Source organism: Schistocerca cancellata, chromosome 2, assembly GCF_023864275.1.
Source record: "Schistocerca cancellata isolate TAMUIC-IGC-003103 chromosome 2, iqSchCanc2.1, whole genome shotgun sequence".
Classification (NCBI taxonomy): Eukaryota; Metazoa; Arthropoda; class Insecta; order Orthoptera; family Acrididae; genus Schistocerca; species Schistocerca cancellata.
In genome coordinates, this window is record NC_064627.1 from 454,288,258 (window position 1) to 454,307,008 (window position 18,751).

Below are 18,751 nucleotides of genomic sequence, written 5' to 3' on the forward strand. Positions count from 1 at the left end.
CCTGCGGCTGTGCCGCACACACGTCAAGGGATGAATAGCCTGTACCCTGGTCCTGACTAGCCAGCTCTCATGTCTGATTTCACAGCTCGCAAACACACACACACACAGAGATAGAGAGAGAGAGAGAGAGAGAGAGGAAGGGGGGGGGGGGTGAGGGAGGAGGGGGCAGAGGGAGAAAATCAGCCCGTGGCTATCCTCCGCTATCCTCCGTGCATGCAGGATAAGCGTTCACTTCAGACGTCCAGTGAACGATACTGAGCTGGCTTCAGAACAGTGGCGACGCCCTGTAAGAATAGATTTCGCTTGCAGTAACGAACAGCGATAATTTTTCCCACTTTTTCACACCGCTGGAGCACATACACTGCGGCGTTAAAGTCGTGGGATACCTTCTAATACAGTGTCGGAAGTCCTTTTGTCCGGTGTAGACTGAACAAGACGTTGGAAGATCCCGCAGAAATACCGAGCCATGTTGCTTCTGTAACAGTGAATAACTGCGAAAGTGTTGCCGGCGAAAGATTTTGTGTACAAACTGACCTCTCCATTATCTCCCATAAATGTTACATGGGATTCATGTCGAGGGACCTGGGTGGCCAAATCAATTCCCTCATATTATTTAGAATGTTCCCCAAACCAATCACGAACAACTATGGTCCGGTGACGTCGCACATTGTTATCCACAAAAAATTGCGTCGTTGAATGGCTACAAATGGTCTCCACGTAGCCGAACATTTCCAGACAATGATCGGTCCAGTAGGACCAAATGTGTGTGAAGTCTTATGGGACTTAACTGCTAGGGTCATCAGTCCCTAAGCTTACACACTACTTAACCTAAATTATCCTAAGGACAAACACACACACCCATGCCCGAGGGAGGACTCGAACCTCCGCCGGGACCAGCCGCACAGTCCATGACTGCAGCACCTTTGACGGCTCGGCTAATTCCGCGCGGCTCACCCAGTAGGACCAGAGGACCGAGTCCATACTTCGAAAACACAGCCCACACCATAATAAGCGCAACACCAGCTTTCACAGTGCCTTGTTGACAACTTGGGTCCATGGCTTCGTGGCGTGTGCGCCACACTCGAACACTACCATCGGCTGTTACCAGCTGCAGTTGGACTCCTCTGAGGTTTTCCACTCGTCTGGATCCGACTGACATGGTGATGGGCTCAGGAGAGGAGCTACAGACGATGTCGCGCTGTTAGCAAAGGCACTCAGGTTAGTTGTCTGCTGCCACAGTCCATTAACGCCAAATTTTGGCTCACTGTCCAAACGAACACAATTGTCATCTGTCTCAAGTTGATTTCCGCTGTTATTTCACGCATTGTTGGTTATCAGTTAGCACTGAAAATTCTACACAAACGCCGCTGCTCTCTGTCGTTAAGTGAAAGCTATCGGCTACCGCGTTGTCCATGGTGAGAGGTAATCCCTGAAATTTGCTGTTCTCGGCACACTCTTACACTGTGGATCTCGGAATATTGAATTCCATAGCGATTTCCGAAATGCAATTTCTCAAGTGCCTTAGCTGTGCTTGTTTCTCATCGTGCGACAATAATCACCTCAATACAATTGACAGCTCCGCCAAAGTACCGCCCTTTTATGTCTTATGTACGCATTTTTATCGCCATCTGTAGGTGTGCACATCATTATATGGTGACTTCTGTCACCTCAGCGTATGCTGATGAGCCATAACATTATGACCACCTTCTTGATAACGTCTTGGTCTTGCGGCAGCGTTATCGCTTCCCGCGCACGGGAGTTCGATTCCCGGCAGGTTCAGGGATTTTCCCTTCCTCGAGATGACTGGGTGTTGTTGTGTCGTGTTCATCATCATTATTCATCCCTATTAAGGTCGGAGGAAGACAATGGCAAACCAACGACGCTAGGACCTTGCTTAGTACGGCGGTGCGGGTCTCACGCATCGTCCCCTACGCTCCTCCCAGTATGGGACCTCATCATCATCTTGATAACGCATTTTTCAACATTTGAAACGCAATACAGCAGCGACTCTGCGTGGCATAGATTCGAAAAATTCTAGTTTCTTGTGCTTCTACGCACAGGTCATAGTGTTATTCTATTACTTGGACCTTTGGCCCGTATCTACCCAGGGTCAACATTGTCACTTTGGAATTGACACCGTTAATTGAAGGGGTTACCGGATACCCTTCCCGTCACCCCTCCGGAAGCGAACATGTGCACCCCAACTGTCTGCATAAGGCGTCATCATGATAAAGCAGGCAAGCGACGCCTCTGCCCGGATCCTGCAAGAGAGGCGCGTCAGTGCGCTCGGCTTTCCACGGTGGTGGAGAGCGCACAGATTATACAAATCCCGTAAATTATATGTCGATAGTTCGTTGATTTTTGGGGGAGTAACTGGCGCCAAATAGCGAACTAGATGTGTTCTGTCGTGTACAGATAAGATGAATTTGGTGGCCGACACGAAAGTTCATTTCCATGCTCCTCAAACCACTGTAGCACGGCTCTGATGTTGTCACAAGGACAGTTACCCTGCTGGAAGGTACCATCGGCACTGGAGAAAAATCACTCCGTCTTCAGGCCACAAGTGGCCCATCGGGCCCATCCATCTGCCGTGTCATCCTCGAGGATGCGGATAGGACGGGCGTGTGGTCAGCACACCGCTCTCCCGGTCGTTATGATGGTTTTCTTTGACCGAAGCCACTACTATTCGGTCGAGTAGCTCCTCAATTGGCATGACGAGGCTGAGTGCACCCTGGAAAACGGCAACAGCGGATGGCGGCCTGGATGGTCACCCATCCAAGTGCCGACCACGCCCGACAGCGCTTAACTTCGGTGATCTCACGAGAACCGGTGTATCCACTGCAGCAAGGCCGTTGCCGGCACTGGAGAAAACATCACGCATAACGGGGAACATGTAGTACTCAATAATGGTCAAGTAGCTCACAGCCACCATTGTGCTTCAGTTACGCCACAGGTCCTATGGAAGAGCAGGCGACTTTTCCCTATAGAATACACTCCTGGAAATGGAAAAAAGAACACATTGACACCGGTGTGTCAGACCCACCATACTTGCTCCGGACACTGCGAGAGGGCTGTACAAGCAATGATCACACGCACGGCACAGCGGACACACCAGGAACCGCCGTGTTGGCCGTCGAATGGCGCTAGCTGCGCAGCATTTGTGCACCGCCGCCGTCAGTATCAGCCAGTTTGCCGTGGCATACGGAGCTCCATCGCAGTCTTTAACACTGGTAGCATGCCGCGACATCGCGGACGTGAACCGTATGTGCAGTTGACGGACTTTGAGCGAGGGCGTATAGTGGGCATGCGGGAGGCCGGGTGGACGTACCGCCGAATTGCTCAACACGTGGGGCGTGAGGTCTCCACAGTACATCGATGTTGTCGCCAGTGGTCGGCGGAAGGTGCACGTGCCCGTCGACCTGGGACCGGACCGCAGCGACGCACGGATGCATGCCAAGACCGTAGGATCCTACGCAGTGCCGTAGGGGACCGCACCGCAACTTCCCAGCAAATGCATTCGCAACCGTCTCCATGAAGCTGGGCTACGGTCCCGCACACCGTTAGGCCGTCTTCCGCTCACGCCCCAACATCGTGCAGGTCGCCTCCAGTGGTGTCGCGACAGGCGTGAATGGAGGGACGAATGGAGACGTGTCGTCTTCAGCGATGAGAGTCGCTTCTGCCTTGGTGCCAATGATGGTCGTATGCGTGTTTGGCGCCGTGCAGGTGAGCGCCACAATCAGGACTGCATACGACCGAGGCACACAGGGCCAACACCCGGGTGTGGGGAGCGATCTCCTACACTGGCGTACACCACTGGTGATCGTCGAGGGACACTGAATAGTGCACGGTACATCCAAACTGTCATCGAACCCATCGTTCTACCATTCCGAGACCGGCAAGGGAACTTGCTGTTCCAACAGGACAATGCACGTCCGCATGTATCCCGTGCCACCCAACGTGCTCTAGAAGGTATAAGTCAACTACCCTGGCCAGCAAGATCTCCGGATCTGTCCCCCATTGAGCATGTTTGGGACTGGATGAAGCGTCGTCTCACGCGGTCTGCACGTCCAGCACGAACGCTGGTCCAACTGAGGCGCCAGGTGGAAATGGCATGGCAAGCCGTTCCACAGGACTACATCCAGCATCTCTACGATCGTCTCCATGGGAGAATAGCAGCCTGCATTGCTGCGAAAGGTGGATATACACTGTACTAGTGCCGACATTGTGCATGCTCTGTTGCCTGTGTCTATGTGCCTTTGGTTCTGTCAGTGTGATCATGTGATGTATCTGACCCCAGGAATGTGTCAATAAAGTTTCCCCTTCCTGGGACAATGAATTCACGGTGTTCTTATTTCAATTTCCAGGAGTGTAATACTACCCTGACCCTCCTGCGCCTGTGACGTGGTGCATTTTCTGAGCAGCCGGCAGCCTGGATGACGACTTATGACGAGACCACTGACATTATTCATCCGACATCAGGACACATTTCCATTGGTCCACGATCCAATTCGATGATCCCGCTCCAATTGCAACCGGTATTGACGATCTCGTTGAGTCGGCATGGGAACATACAAGGGTCATCTGCTATGGAGCCCCGTGTTCAACAGTATGTGCTGAACGACGTGCTCCCGGACACCTGCGGATGTAGCAGCTTTGTACTCTGTCTTCAGGTCTCTCAGTTATCGCCGCCTGCAGTGCTTCATAGAGCGGGGAAGCCTCCGACCCGCACATTCTGCGACGAGGCGACGACATCCCACACTTTGTCCCCTAGTCGTGCTTCCTCGTCCGTCAGTGGGACGTAAACCATCAATAAGCTTCTGGATTTCCAAGAGACCGGTTTTCAGGTGGCTGGCCATATCAAACTGCCCTTTGTCGAATTAGTAGTGGATTTCCCTCATTTTCAGCATTTTTTTCAGTTATCGCCACAAATTCCTCTCCTGCGCTAACGTTTTCATCTCAGAGTAGCACTTACAAGCTACGTTCTCAATTATTTTCTGGATTGATTCCAATCTCTGTCTTCCTCTATATCTCCCTCTGTCACCACTGAAGTTATTCCATGATGCCTTAACGGATATCCTATCATCCTGTTCAAAAATGGCTCTGAGCACCATGGGACTTGGCATCTGAGGTCATCAGTCTCCTAGAACTTAGAACTACTTAAACCTAACTAACCGAAGGACATTACACACATACATGCCCGAGGCAGGATTCTAACACGCGACCGTAGCGGTCGCGCGGTTCCAGACTGAAGCGCCTAGAACCGCTCGGCCGGTTATCATCCTGTCCTTTCTTCTTGTTAGTGTTTTCCATCTGTTCCTTTCCTTGCCAATTCTGCGGAGAACCCCTTATTCCTTACCTTATCAGTCCACCCAATTTTCAGTACTATTCTGTAGCACTACATCTCAAAGGCTTAGATTCAATGCTGTTTCGTTTTAGAGCAGTCTGTGTCCCTCTACCATAAAATGCTGTGCTCCAAACATACCTTCTCAGAAATTTCTTCCTCGTATTGAGACCTGTGTTTGCTACCAGCAGAGTGCTCTTTGCCAGGAACGCCATTTTTGCCTGTCAATAATGATCATAGTATTTTGGCTCAGTGTATTGTAAAGAACTGTGAGAAATTATTTTGTGACATCAGATACCGGTCGGCGCATGTTGGACGCCAAAACTGTAGTGAATTCCAGAAATTTAATGAAATCAAACACAAGGTACAAGATTATGTGGTTCAAGTATGAATATAAAAGATTGCTTATATGTTCAAAACATGAAAGACATGTATTTTTTTCGTTCTGTTTACACAAAACAAAATTATAAATCTCAGGGCCGATTTGACTGGGTCGGCGTGGACACGACTCATTATTAAGGGGAAGGAGGAGGGAACGAATCGTTCGTCGTGTACTGCTGTCGGCGGCAGGCGCTTCGTCGGTGCGGCGCGTCGCGTCAGAGCTGTGATGCACGGGTGGCTGCCCTCATTAGCAGTCGCGGCTTTTCGGCGGATCCCAGGTACAATCTCCGCGTTGTCTGCCCGTCGTCGGTTGCGTGGCCGAAGCTGTGCTATCACGGTATCGGAAGGCGGATGTTGGCGATGTGTGGTGGAACGCCCATGTCCTCTCGCTTCCGCGGTGTCTCCAAGACTCTCCTCTCTCGCTTGCCATCCATCTCTCAGCTCAACTCCTCTTCGAAACATTATTCCTTTCGGCTTTGTCATTGGCGGACGAAATTTTCAATGTAGCCCAATGACAGATCGCCGTTTCATCGCACCGCCTCTCCGTGCAGGGTGGAAATTTTCTATCTGGCGTGGGCTGGCGTGTGCCTCGTAAATTGGCATCTTTCTCACGATGTCACATTCTTAAGATTGTTTCCCTCCATTCCGAGGCTGTTGGGAGAGCAGCTACACAACACTTCTTTATAATCGCTCTCTCTGTGTGAGCCCTGGACAGACTAACGTTTTGGTTCCGCCTCCAGATCTGCCGGCGTCCGACATTTACAAGGAATGTCCTCACTGTCGAGGAAAACATCTTCTTAAGAACGCTGGTTTCTTTCACACGCCACCCTGCGCCGATTCCCCGAGCTTTTCTCACGCTCCTCCCTGTGCCCGTGGGATGCTGGAATAGTCGGCACATCCCTGTTTTCTAAGGCAGGTAAAATGCCTACCGCCAGGCCAGAAGAACTCAGATGATTTTCGCATACATTCTTGGCGTTCCGTCCTAATGGCTGCAGGTGTCCATCACCTCCCGGCCCGCTTCTCGTTGTCAGACGGGCCCTTCGCACCGTGTCCCTTCTTGAGCTAGGCGAGGACGTCGCCCGACTTCCCTCTGTGTGCTTGCAGAATGACTGCACCCGGGAGCTCGCTCCAGGGAGTCCGGCTGCTTCTTCCTCCAAGGCCGTTCGCGGCGACTTCTACATCTACATCTACATCCATACTCCGCAAGCCACCTGACGGTGTGTGGCGGAGGGTACCTTCAGTACCTCTATCGGTTCTCCCTTCTATTCCAGTCTCGTATCGTTCGTGGAGAGAAGGATTGTCGGTATGCCTCTGTGTGGGTTCTAATCTCTCTGATTTTATCCTCATGGTCTCTTCGCGAGATATACGTAGGAGGGAGCAATATACTGCTTGACTCTTCGGTGAAGGTATGTTCCCGAAACTTTGACAAAAGCCCGTACCAAGCTACTGAGCGTCTCTCCTGCAGAGTCTTCCACTGGAGTTTATCTATCATCTCCGTAACGCTTTCGCGTTTACTAAATGATCCTGTCACGAAGCGCGCTGCTCTCCGTTGGATCTTCTCTATGTCTGGTACGGATCCCACACTGCTGAGCAGTATTCAAGCAGTGGGCGAACAAGCGTACTGTACCCTACTTCCTTTGCTTTCGGATTGCATTTCCTTAGGATTCTTCCAATGAATCTCAGTCTGGCATCTGCTTTACCGACGATCAACATTTTATGATCATTCCATTTTAAATCACTCCTAATGCGTACTCCCAGATAATTTATGGTATTAACTGCTTCCAGTTGCTGACCTGCTATTTTGTAGCTAAATGATAAAGGATCTATCTTTCTGTGTATTCGCAGCACATTACACTTGTCTACATTGAGATTCAATTGCCATTCCCTGCACCATGCGTCAATTCGCTGCAGATCCTCCTGCATTTCAGTACAATTTTCCATTGTTACAACCTCTCGATACACCACAGCATCATCTGCAAAAAGCCTCAGTGAACTTCCGATGTCATCCACCAGGTCATTTATGTATATTGTGAATAGCAACGGTCCTATGACACTCCCCTGCGGCACACCTGAAATCACTCTTACTTCGGAAGACTTCTCTCCATTGAGAATAACATGCTGCGTCTTGTTATCTAGGAACTCCTCAGTCCAATCACACAATTGGTGTGATAGTCCATATGCTCTTACTTTGTTCATTAAACGACTGTGGGGAACTGTATCGAACGCCTTGCGGAAGTCAAGAAACACGGCATCTACCTGTGAACCCGTGTCAACTACAACATACTTGGCGAAAGTGGCTGCGGTGTTACCGTATTATGTCCGCATATGTAGCAATGACAGCTGCAGCATTAACTACTTTCTTATCCCGTCTATTACATTCAGTGTAGTTAAAGAAGACTGTAGAAAATGTCAAAAATCCGGCCGAGAATGCGTACGAACTTCAAAAAGAGGCGAGTAGTCTTGATCAGTGTGTCTAAAAATCGAGTGGCGAAAACCAAGGAGCCGTAGCTCTGATACTACTATCCTCGACCGCGTGAAGCATGATGGGGAGAGGGAAATGCATTTAATTGACTGTTATGTGAGTTGCATTCGAAGGATTATGTATGTGTGATAATGGACTTCTTTCCGCACACTCTGAAGTATCACTCATGTGGCCAGTCCTTCCATAACTGTCACACGTAGCTTCAACGACATCCATATGGGTGCAGTGCACTAATCTGCAGAGTAAAGTGTCTAAACATGGTCCAGTCTGGAAATTATGATATCTACGGTGTAAATCCTGTTAGAAAAATGTTCATGAATAAACATATGGTGGTAGTGTGAAGAGGTAAAGTCTAGCTGGATAAAGTATTGGTACAGTGTGTGATACAGTTCAGACTGAATCTGATAAAGTGCAGTTACCAGTTTCCGTAAGGAACACCAGTCTTTGGGATAGCAGGTTCGTATTCACTCATGATACACGCGATTAAATTTTCATGATCTTTTCGGTTCCTCCTATTAACATTATCACAAACATGAAACGTCGCATTACACTAAAATGTTACTAAAGATAACTCGTTCTGAGCACAATGGTACAAAAGGACATGATACGAATCGTAGGTTGCAGTATATTCAGCTGTGTTTTGTTCTAATCCTCCTTTCTTACGCACTGGATGTGATTAATGGTTGCGATACTTTACAGGACGTGAGTCAGAGATTTCGATCCACTAAAATTGTTTCCCTAAGCCAGGATACTGTTGCGAAAGAAGGGCATTTGAAAACAACGTCTCTGTGCATTCTCCTTAAGGCAAATCATATTCCTGGTGCTACTAAAAGCAGGTGAACAGCCGTACTCCATTTTAATGTTTTATAATTAAATGTAAATCGCCTCACGGCTACCAGAAGTTTCAAATTTGATCTTTTAAGGCATGTTAAGCCACAGTAAATCACACCAAGTTCAGAGGTCCGATTTCTTGTTTATATTAGCAGATGCATCGACATGAAGAAAGCAAGTTCTGTTGGAATCTTGACATCACTCCATCATTGTTGTTTGAATTTTATATTGAAGACGAAGAAAGTGAACGAAATTTTGGAGTTATATCAGGAGACTTGTGCTGAACTTTATCTAAAATTAATTCTTCAACACAGAAATAGAAATTCTTACTACCTGAGCCCCCATCTTATTCTGTTACTCGCTCCTGTGAAGGAGAACGCGTTATGCAGATCTTCGTGTCACTTGCGTCCATCTAGCAAAGTTTTTACTGAGTTTAACGAAGGCAATGTTGGCCTGATATATTCGACGATGGCCTTTGGCTACACTGACTGAAGTATTCTTCTAAGAAATACCATATTAAGATAAGCTGAAGTTGCCTTAAAAAAGGCGAAACGCGTAGTTAAAAAATAAAAAAATTAAAATTACAACCAAGACTGTTTTTAACCAATACTCTTAAACACAGTTTAAATACAATTGCCATCGCTAAACAAGGTTTCCGGTACGTTGAGCGGACAAACCGTTCTGAAGTATCCAGAGGGGTGAGAACAGTCAACGTCCGTTCCTAGAGGACGCTGGAGAACAGAGCAGTGACTCCCAACGGCGTAGACGGGCAGCTGTTCGACGCCCCGAAGCAGCGGAAGCTGTAGATTCGTTCAAGACGGAAGAGGATGCAGGCCATTAGTGGTAAGCGGCTTGTAATGAAACAAATTATGTCCGACTAGTAGAAAGTGTCTTCCACTCTTATTACTGGAGGACTTCATTTCATTACTACAGTCCGAAGAAAGTGCGGAAGCGTGTGACACTGTTGCAGCAAACAAACTAACTTCATTTTGCAGAAACACCGACAAATGTCATGAAGTGCCAATTTCAGCGAAAGCAGGTACTCTAAAGACGCAATAAATAGTGCAAAAATTACAAAATGCTCATTTTTCAGTCTATACGACTTCTAGGAAATGGCACATCAGTTGTTACAATGTAGCATACACTTTTAATTAATTTATATTTGTTATTGGGCAAGAGGGAAGCGAGAGAATTAGGCTGACTGCATACAGTATATTATACAGTAATCCAAAACTGATTTATTAAACATTAAACTCTATGAAAGGTAATTTACATATTTACGCCAGCACGCTAGGGCAACAGCTTAGGTACACATATTATAAGAAAAAACCTCAGCAAAGGCATGAAAAAGATTCTACCAACAGCATACTAAAATGAAAACCGTTACTTAGGGTTACACTGTAACCGGTGACCGTGGTGACACACCAGAACTGAGTTAAAGACTCAGACTATTTCGAGTAAACAGCCCGAAATGTAACCGCCACGGAAGGAACTCACTAACATTCTATGTCCACAACACTCACACAAAGAAGTCCGCAGTCTCAAATCAGTCGGTGGCCCTCGTACCAACGCAGTCACGTCCAGCGTGGCAGCCCATCCTGCTGCTTGCTATCCACACCAGCTCATGCGAACGAAAACTCCCGCCTCCATCCACCTCGGCCAAAGCGAATGACACCAGCGCCCTCTGTTTTGTCCACTTGTTGCGCTCGGCAGCCCTTCTGCAAATCTAAGTTGAACGTTGCCGTGCCTATCAAGCTACAAACTAAACGGTGGCGTCCTGGTTACGTCATTTTGTTCTGTGTACATGTATTTAAGAGAGGTTACAATTAGGAATAATCCGTTTTCATCCTTTAAGCATTTGAAGATGATTTTACAACCATAGAAACCCGTAATAAGAATTACAACTTGAAATAAAGACAAATAAATAAAGGTACCAGTAAGAACCGTCCAAATTAACGAAAATTTGGGGGATGTGCCGATCAGTTTCCCAGGACTAGACAATTAAGACTGCATAGATGGAATACATATGTACTCAGAACCCTTCAACATCAGTTGCAGTGGTGGTCTGGGGCCTATCACGTTGACAACACTGGATCTGCCGACATTGTTGTGTGTCATAGAGAACAAAGGCCAAGTGCAATCACATGGGATATCGCTGGTTACAATACGCAGTCTCGACTCTTATGTACTAACAACAGCAAGCCACTTTGCACGGCATATTTCTGTAATGCCCGACCACATGTTGAGAGACACAGGCAAGTACTTTTTGAGAGGAGACCAGTGTAACTGCTTCTCTGGGCTTACATTCGCCTGTCATGTTACCCATTGGACACGTGTGGGATCTGACTGATCGACAAAATTGTTCGTCATGCTGCTCCGGCACCACAGATGAAGCTTTACTAACTTCCATGCAGTCATTGGGGACAAACACATTCCCCGGGTAGACATCTATGTCTTATAACTCCGTAGGCTTCCGCAGCCAGAGTTAGTTGACATAAATATTTGCTGAATATCGTGCTGCGCCATAATATAGAAACCTATGCTGGAGAAACCAGCGTTTCAGCAATCTCTATAGTGGCCTCTTCTTCTTGGTCTATAGCATAGCAACCTGTGATATTACTTACTTATACAACACTTTTTGCTAATACATTCATGTAGTTTTAATATTTGAATATACTGTAACATAAGATTTTCCTTAGATATTACATTACACGTCTGTTTTGCATCGATATAATCATAAAATGTTACGTATCTTTGTACAACAATCTTTGGACAACAATCTTTGTACAGCTCTGCTTCATTGCTGAAGTTTTGTGGGCTATCTGTTTAGTATTAAGTTATCTGACGATGGAATGAGAAGCCGAAAGTCGGTTCACAACGAATTACCGAAGAAATAGTATTGTGTAACATTAATACTGTGTATTAAAGTTATTAATACGTCTACGTTCCTCCAAGAACCGACGAAATATTCCATAAATATAGTTTTTTCATTACGAAGCGGTAAGGTAATCAGAACACTTTTATGTTACATCAATGTATTCTTTGTTTTCCTGATACGAAACTTAGTCTCTGATTGTGAAGATCATAAACTATACTAAAATCTTTAACTTGGTGATCGCGGTCAGACCTAAAGCCCTCACAGTTTCTGTGAGCAGGACATCTCGCACGTACGTCTCAACAAAAAATTCGAAAATCTCGAATTAGATTACTTCCCTTAAAACAGATACATCACAAGAAATGTCTTAAGAACTTACGCATTAAATGTTGCGAACCGTAGCCAGAAAGTGAACTTACAGCATGATACAGACATGACACGAAACTCCGTTCAAAGCAAAGAATTTATGTTCAGAGTTTTAACATGTTCGAGATACTTCAGTCTGATACCACCCAAGTAGCTTTAATGGAAGGTTTACTATCTTTGGCCCGATAAAAGCATGTTTTTGAGAATTTTTTTCTCCGGATGTGTTATAGATATCAATGTCAAATTTGGTCAAAATGTTTATTGATATATCCTCTACAAACTGGATTTTTTTCGACAGGAAATGTCGAAGAGAAAGGCGGAAGTGCCTTCGGAACGAAACAAAATTTCGATGTACACCTCCACGCGCGGTATGTCACAGGTCAGCCGGATCTTCTGAAATCAAAATTGAGTTGACGTTAGCGAAGCATATAAGATTCTTTAGGAATTGTAGCTCGCTTAAGTGATTTGGACCGTAGAAAACAAAATGGCGGCCGTTTGAAAATATAGGTCTTTTTTCATCGGTTTTTCGACTTCGTCGGCCAAGTAAAAATATTTATAGTTGGTGGATCGCAATAAAAGTGGTACAACTAGACAATTTAGTTAGCTTCGTCGGAAACAAAGAATCATGCCAATCGGTTCAGTAGATTTGAAGTTACCATACCGCGCGATAAAAGAAGTCATTTCGAGAAAAACGCGTTTGAAGTTTTGACTACATATAAAAGCAATATTATGCAACGTACGTTCAATCTGCTATTCCGGGTCCATAAACTAGTCCCTTCTCTTCCTCATAGAGGACGTTCTGCTCGATCTGGGCCATCCTACGCTGCTCCAGAGCTGCTCTTACGGCCCGTGACAAGAAGTAATCGGCCGCTTGAATCTTGTGGTCGTACGAATGCTTGGCGAACTGCGTCGAATAGAGTCTCAGGATGACGTCCATCGTTGTCATAGTCTTCAGAATTGCTGAATACCCTTCGTTGAAGCTGCTCACTGCCAGGAAAGTAACAATCTCCACAGTCTTCGCAAATGCTTGGAGGCTAACTTCCAAACACATGCGTTCAAACTTTCATTTGAACTTTGTGTGTTTCCTCCCAAGCACCGGTACAATAGCTCGTCCTCCGAAAGAAAAAAACTGGTGCATTTTTTTTGTTCAGCCGCGAATAACAAACATTTCCGTTTCATATTCGGAAAAACCGTTTCAGCGGTGGATTCCAAACACTTTTATTGATCCAAAAATGCAATTTAAAAAATTCGATTTTTTGAACCAAAAGATGGAAAACCTCCCCTTAATGTGAAATGTAGTAACTCCAAGCCACGATGCACCACATACGGTCATATGTTATAAGGTTGACGTTGGTGTTTGAGATTTACATTTGCTGATAATCGTAGGGTAATAGAGCTGGGAAAGAGATCTATGGGTTGCAAGAGCATGCAGTCTGAGGTTTTAATGCGTAAGGTGGGTCCTGTATGGAACCTTGTTAGTGTCTTAAAGACGGAACCGGCAACAACAGCATTGGAAGAAAGTTGTGCAATAACTACAAGAATGTTATCACTACACATGCAGATTCGCTGAAAGTAATGAAGCTGTATGCGTGTATCTCAGACGAACGATCAAACAAACACAGCAATATCCGGAACTATTCTTTAATGCAAAAAAAGTCTTCCAAACGTTTCAGTAATTCTGCAGACGATACATTCACACAGCATATTCCTAGAGTTGGCGGACACGGTACTACAGGCAACTATTTTCGTGTCACGAATAACTTAATATCTTTATTCCTGCATCGGGAATTGTGTTGTGAGTTCAGTGGAAACACGGCGTGTTTCAGTAATGTTTTTACAAAGAAGAAACCGCCAGGAACTCATATAAACAGCATACTAATGACAGTTTTTTGTGGTAATCCGCATAATGCTACTAGCAGTAGTGGATGTAGGAACCAAAACTCTCGATGAAATGTCATTGTTCTCACTGTATTTCTGGTTCTGCGTACGACCATGAAAGCGAATCTCCCATTACTCAATACCAGGCAGATATATGTAAACTGGCATTTGTCCACCACAGCTTTTGGTTAACGTGGTTTTGTGTGCAAGCACGCATTGATCGTTGATATCAATTCTGTTTACCAAGTGGTACATCAAGTGTCTGGACTCCCCCGACGTAGACCATGTAAATGTTCAAGGTGTGCGAGCAGATTGTGTTATACCCTACATTTTCGAGCATATTATACTGTCATCTGAAGTGTGAAAAGTACATATTTTGTTCTACGTCTTTCACAAACAAAAAAAGGAAGGGGAATGCTGAAAGGAAACAGAAGTGTTTCGAAAGGGTAGTTACTCAAAGTCGAAAGCTTCTGAAACAAGCATGGAGAGTTGTCTACCAGCGACTCATAAATACTTTGTATCAGTTTATACGTTTTTTTTCATAATCTTTTCAAAATAAGCTATGTGATCAAAAGAATCCGGAAACCCCAAAAGCGTACGTTATGCATATTAGGTGCATTGTGCTGCCACCTACTGCCAGGTAGTCCATATCAGCGACCTCAGTAGACATTAGACATCGTGAGAGAGCAGAATGGGGCGCTCCGCGGAACTCACGGACTTCGAACGTGATCAAGTGTTTGGGTGTCACTTTTTAATATGTCTGTACGCGAGATTTCCAAACTCCTAAACATCCCTTAGTCCACTGTTTCCGATGTGCCCTACTGAAGTGGAAACGTGAAGAGACTCGTCCCAAGAAACCCTCCAGGCCGATCTCGTTTGTTGACTGACAGAGACCACCGACAGTTGGGGTTGCAATGTGTAATAGACAGACATCTATCCTGACCATCACACAGGAATACCAAACTGCATCAGGATCCGCTACAAGTACTGTGACAGTTAGGAGGGAAGCGGGAAAACTTGGATTTCATGGTCGAGCGGCTGCTCATAAGCCACACATCACGCGCGTAAATGACAAATGACGCCACGCTTGGTGTAAGGAGCGTAAACATTGGACAACTGAACTGTGGTAAACGTTGTGTGGAGTGACGAATCACGGTGCACAATGTGGCGATCCGATGGCAGGGAGTGGGTATGGCTGATGCCCGGTGGACGTCATCTGTCAGCGTGTGTAGTGCTAATAGTAATAACGGTGGTGTTATTGTGTGGTCGTGTTTTTCATAGAGGAAACTTGCAGCCCTTGTTGCTTTGCGTTGCACTACCATAGCAGAGGCCTACATTGATGTTTTAAGCACGTTGTTGTTTCGCACTGTTGAAGAGAAATTTTGGGTTGGCTATTGCATCTTTCAACACGATCGAACACCTGTTCATAATGCACGGCCTGTGGCGGAGTGGTTACACAATAACATCCCTGAAATGGACTGGTCTGTACAGGGTCCTCACGTGAACCCTAAAGAACACCTTTGGGATGTTTTGGACGGCCGACTTCGTTCCAGGCCTCACCGACCTACGTCGATACCTCTCCTCAGTACAGTACTCCGTGAACAATGGGCTGCCATTCCCCAAGAAACACTCCAGCATCTGATTGAACGTATGCTTGCGAGACTGGAAGCTGTCATCAAGGCTAAGGGAGGGCCAAACCATACTGAATTCCAGCATTACCGACGGAGGGCGCCACGAACTAGCAAGCCATTTCCAGCCAGGTGTCCGTATACTTTTGATCACATAGTGTATGTTAAAATTGAAAGCTCAATACCAACAGAAACTTTTCCAGATAATTGAAAGTTCTTATCTGTAACATAATTATTTATCTATTGAAATGTATTTTCCTTGGTTTTACCGGCGAATAAGCCACTTGAAAGTCTCTCGGGCATGCAGCTGGAGTGATGGATCATTGGACAATGGATTTTCGACGGCGTAACGGGTCATCATCATCAGGTTACTCCTGCTATCTGACATCCTGGACCAGTGGATGCGATATATATACAGGGTGAATCACCTAACTTTACCGCTGGATATATTTCGTAAACCACATCAAATACTGACGAACCGATTCCACAGACCGAACGTGAGGAGAGGGGCTAGTGTAAATTGTTGAATACAAACCATACAAAAATGCACGGAAGTATGTTTTTTTAACACGAACCTACGTTGTTTTAAATGGAACCACATTAGTTTTGTGAGGACATCTGAACATATAAACAAATACGTAATCAGTGCCGTTTGTTGCATTGTAAATTTGTTAATTACATCCGGAGATATTGTAGCCTAAAGTTGACGCTTGAAACCTCCGACGTTCAGTTGCGTGTTGTAACAAACACGGGCCACGGTCGGCGAGCAGCATCTGCAGGGACATGTTTAGGATGACGACCGTGTTCCCGAGTGTGGCTGTAGTGCACTGTTATGGTTTGGTCTAGCTGTCGCAGTGTCCGCGTGTAGCGCTTGCTGCTATTGTTATTCTGCATTCGTCTCCGCAAGCAGACCAACTGTCGTACACCGTGTTACCAGACGTCTGTGATAGTGTAGTGTTGTAGGAACTGTGACCATGGTGTATTCGAACTCTGAAAAGGCGGAGATAATACTCATCTATGGCGAGTGTCGACGAAATGCAGCTGAAGCCTGCAGGGTGTATGCAGAACGGTACCCGGACAGAGAGCATCCAACGTGCCGCACATTACAAAACTTCTACCGCCAACTGTATGCAACAGGTATGGTCGTAGCACGCAAACGGGTCCGTAACAGGCCCTTCACAGGAGAAGCGGGTGCAGTTGGTGTGTTAGCTGCTATTGCCATGAACCCACACATGAGTACACGGGACATTGCGAGAGCCGGTGGACTGAGTCAAAGTAGTGTCATGCGCATACTGCATCGTCACTGCTTTCACCCGTTTCATGTGTCGCTACATCAGCAATTACATGGTGATGACTTTAATCATCGAGTGCAATTCTGTCAATGGGCATTAACAGAGAATGCGTTGCAGTTCTACCTGTTTACCGATGAAGCGGGTTTCACAAACCACGGGGCAGTGAATCTACGGAACATGCATTACTGGTACGTGGACAATCCTCGCTGGCTTAGACAGGTAGAGCGACAGCGACCGTGGACTGTAAATGTATGGTGCGGAATCATTGGCGACCACCTCATTGGTGCTCACTTCATTGCAGGGACCCAAACAGCTGCAACATACATCGCGTTTCTACAGAATGATCTGCCAACGTTGCTCGAAAATGTCCCACTGGAAACGCGTCGACGTATGTGGTATCAGCATGAGGGTGCACCTGCACATTCCGCAATTAACACTAGGCTGACCATTGACTGGATGTTCTACGGGCGTTTCATAGGACGTGAAGGACGCATAAATTGGCCAGCCCGTTCTCCTGATCTTACACCTATGCACTTCTTTCTGTGGGGTGCGTTAAAGGAGAATGTGTACCGTGATGTGCCTACAACCCCAGAGGATATGAAACAACGTATTGTGGGAGCCTGCGACGACATTACACCAGATATACTGCGGCGTGTACGACATTCATTACGCCAGAGATTGCAATTGTGTGCAGCAAATGATGGCCACCACATTGAACATCTATTGGCCTGACATGTCGGGACACACTCTATTCCACTGCGTAACTGAAAACGGAAACCACGTGTGTACGTTTACCTCACCCCTCATGGTAATGCACATATGCGTCAGTGAAAAAGACCAATGAAAAGGTGTTAGCATGTGAACGTAATGTGCTGTTCCAGTCTCTTCTGTACCTAAGGTCCATCACCGTTCCCTTTGGATCCCTACGTAATTCGGTGCTCTCCGATACACACGATCGAACAGCGGAGGAGTGGTACTCAAGCGTCAACTTTAGGTTACAATATCTCCGGATGTAATTAACATTTTACAATGCAACAAACGGCACTGATTACGTATTTGTTAATATGTTCAGATGTGCTAACAAAACTAACGTGGTTCCATTTAAAAAAACGTACGTTTGTGATAAAAAAACTTACTTCCGTGCATTTTTTTATGGTTTGTATTAACCAATTACACTAGCCCCTCTCCTCACGTTCAGTCTGTGGAATCGATTCGTCAGAATTTGATGTGGCTTACGAAATATATCCAGCGGTAATGTTAGGTGACTCACCCTATATACACTCCTGGAAATTGAAATAAGAACACCGTGAATTCATTGTCCCAGGAAGGGGAAACTTTATTGACACATTCCTGGGGTCAGATACATCACATGATCACACTGACAGAACCACAGGCACATAGACACAGGCAACAAAGCATGCACAATGTCGGCACTAGTACAGTGTACATCCACCTTTCGCAGCAATGCAGGCTGCTGTTCTCCCATGGAGACGATCGTAGAGATGCTGGATGTAGTCCTGTGGAACGGCTTGCCATGCCATTTCCACCTGGCGTCTCAGTTGGACCAGCGTTCGTGCTGGACGTGCAGACCGCGTGAGACGACGCTTCATCCAGTCCCAAACATGCTCAATGGGGGACAGATCCGGAGATCTTGCTGGCCAGGGTAGTTGACTTACA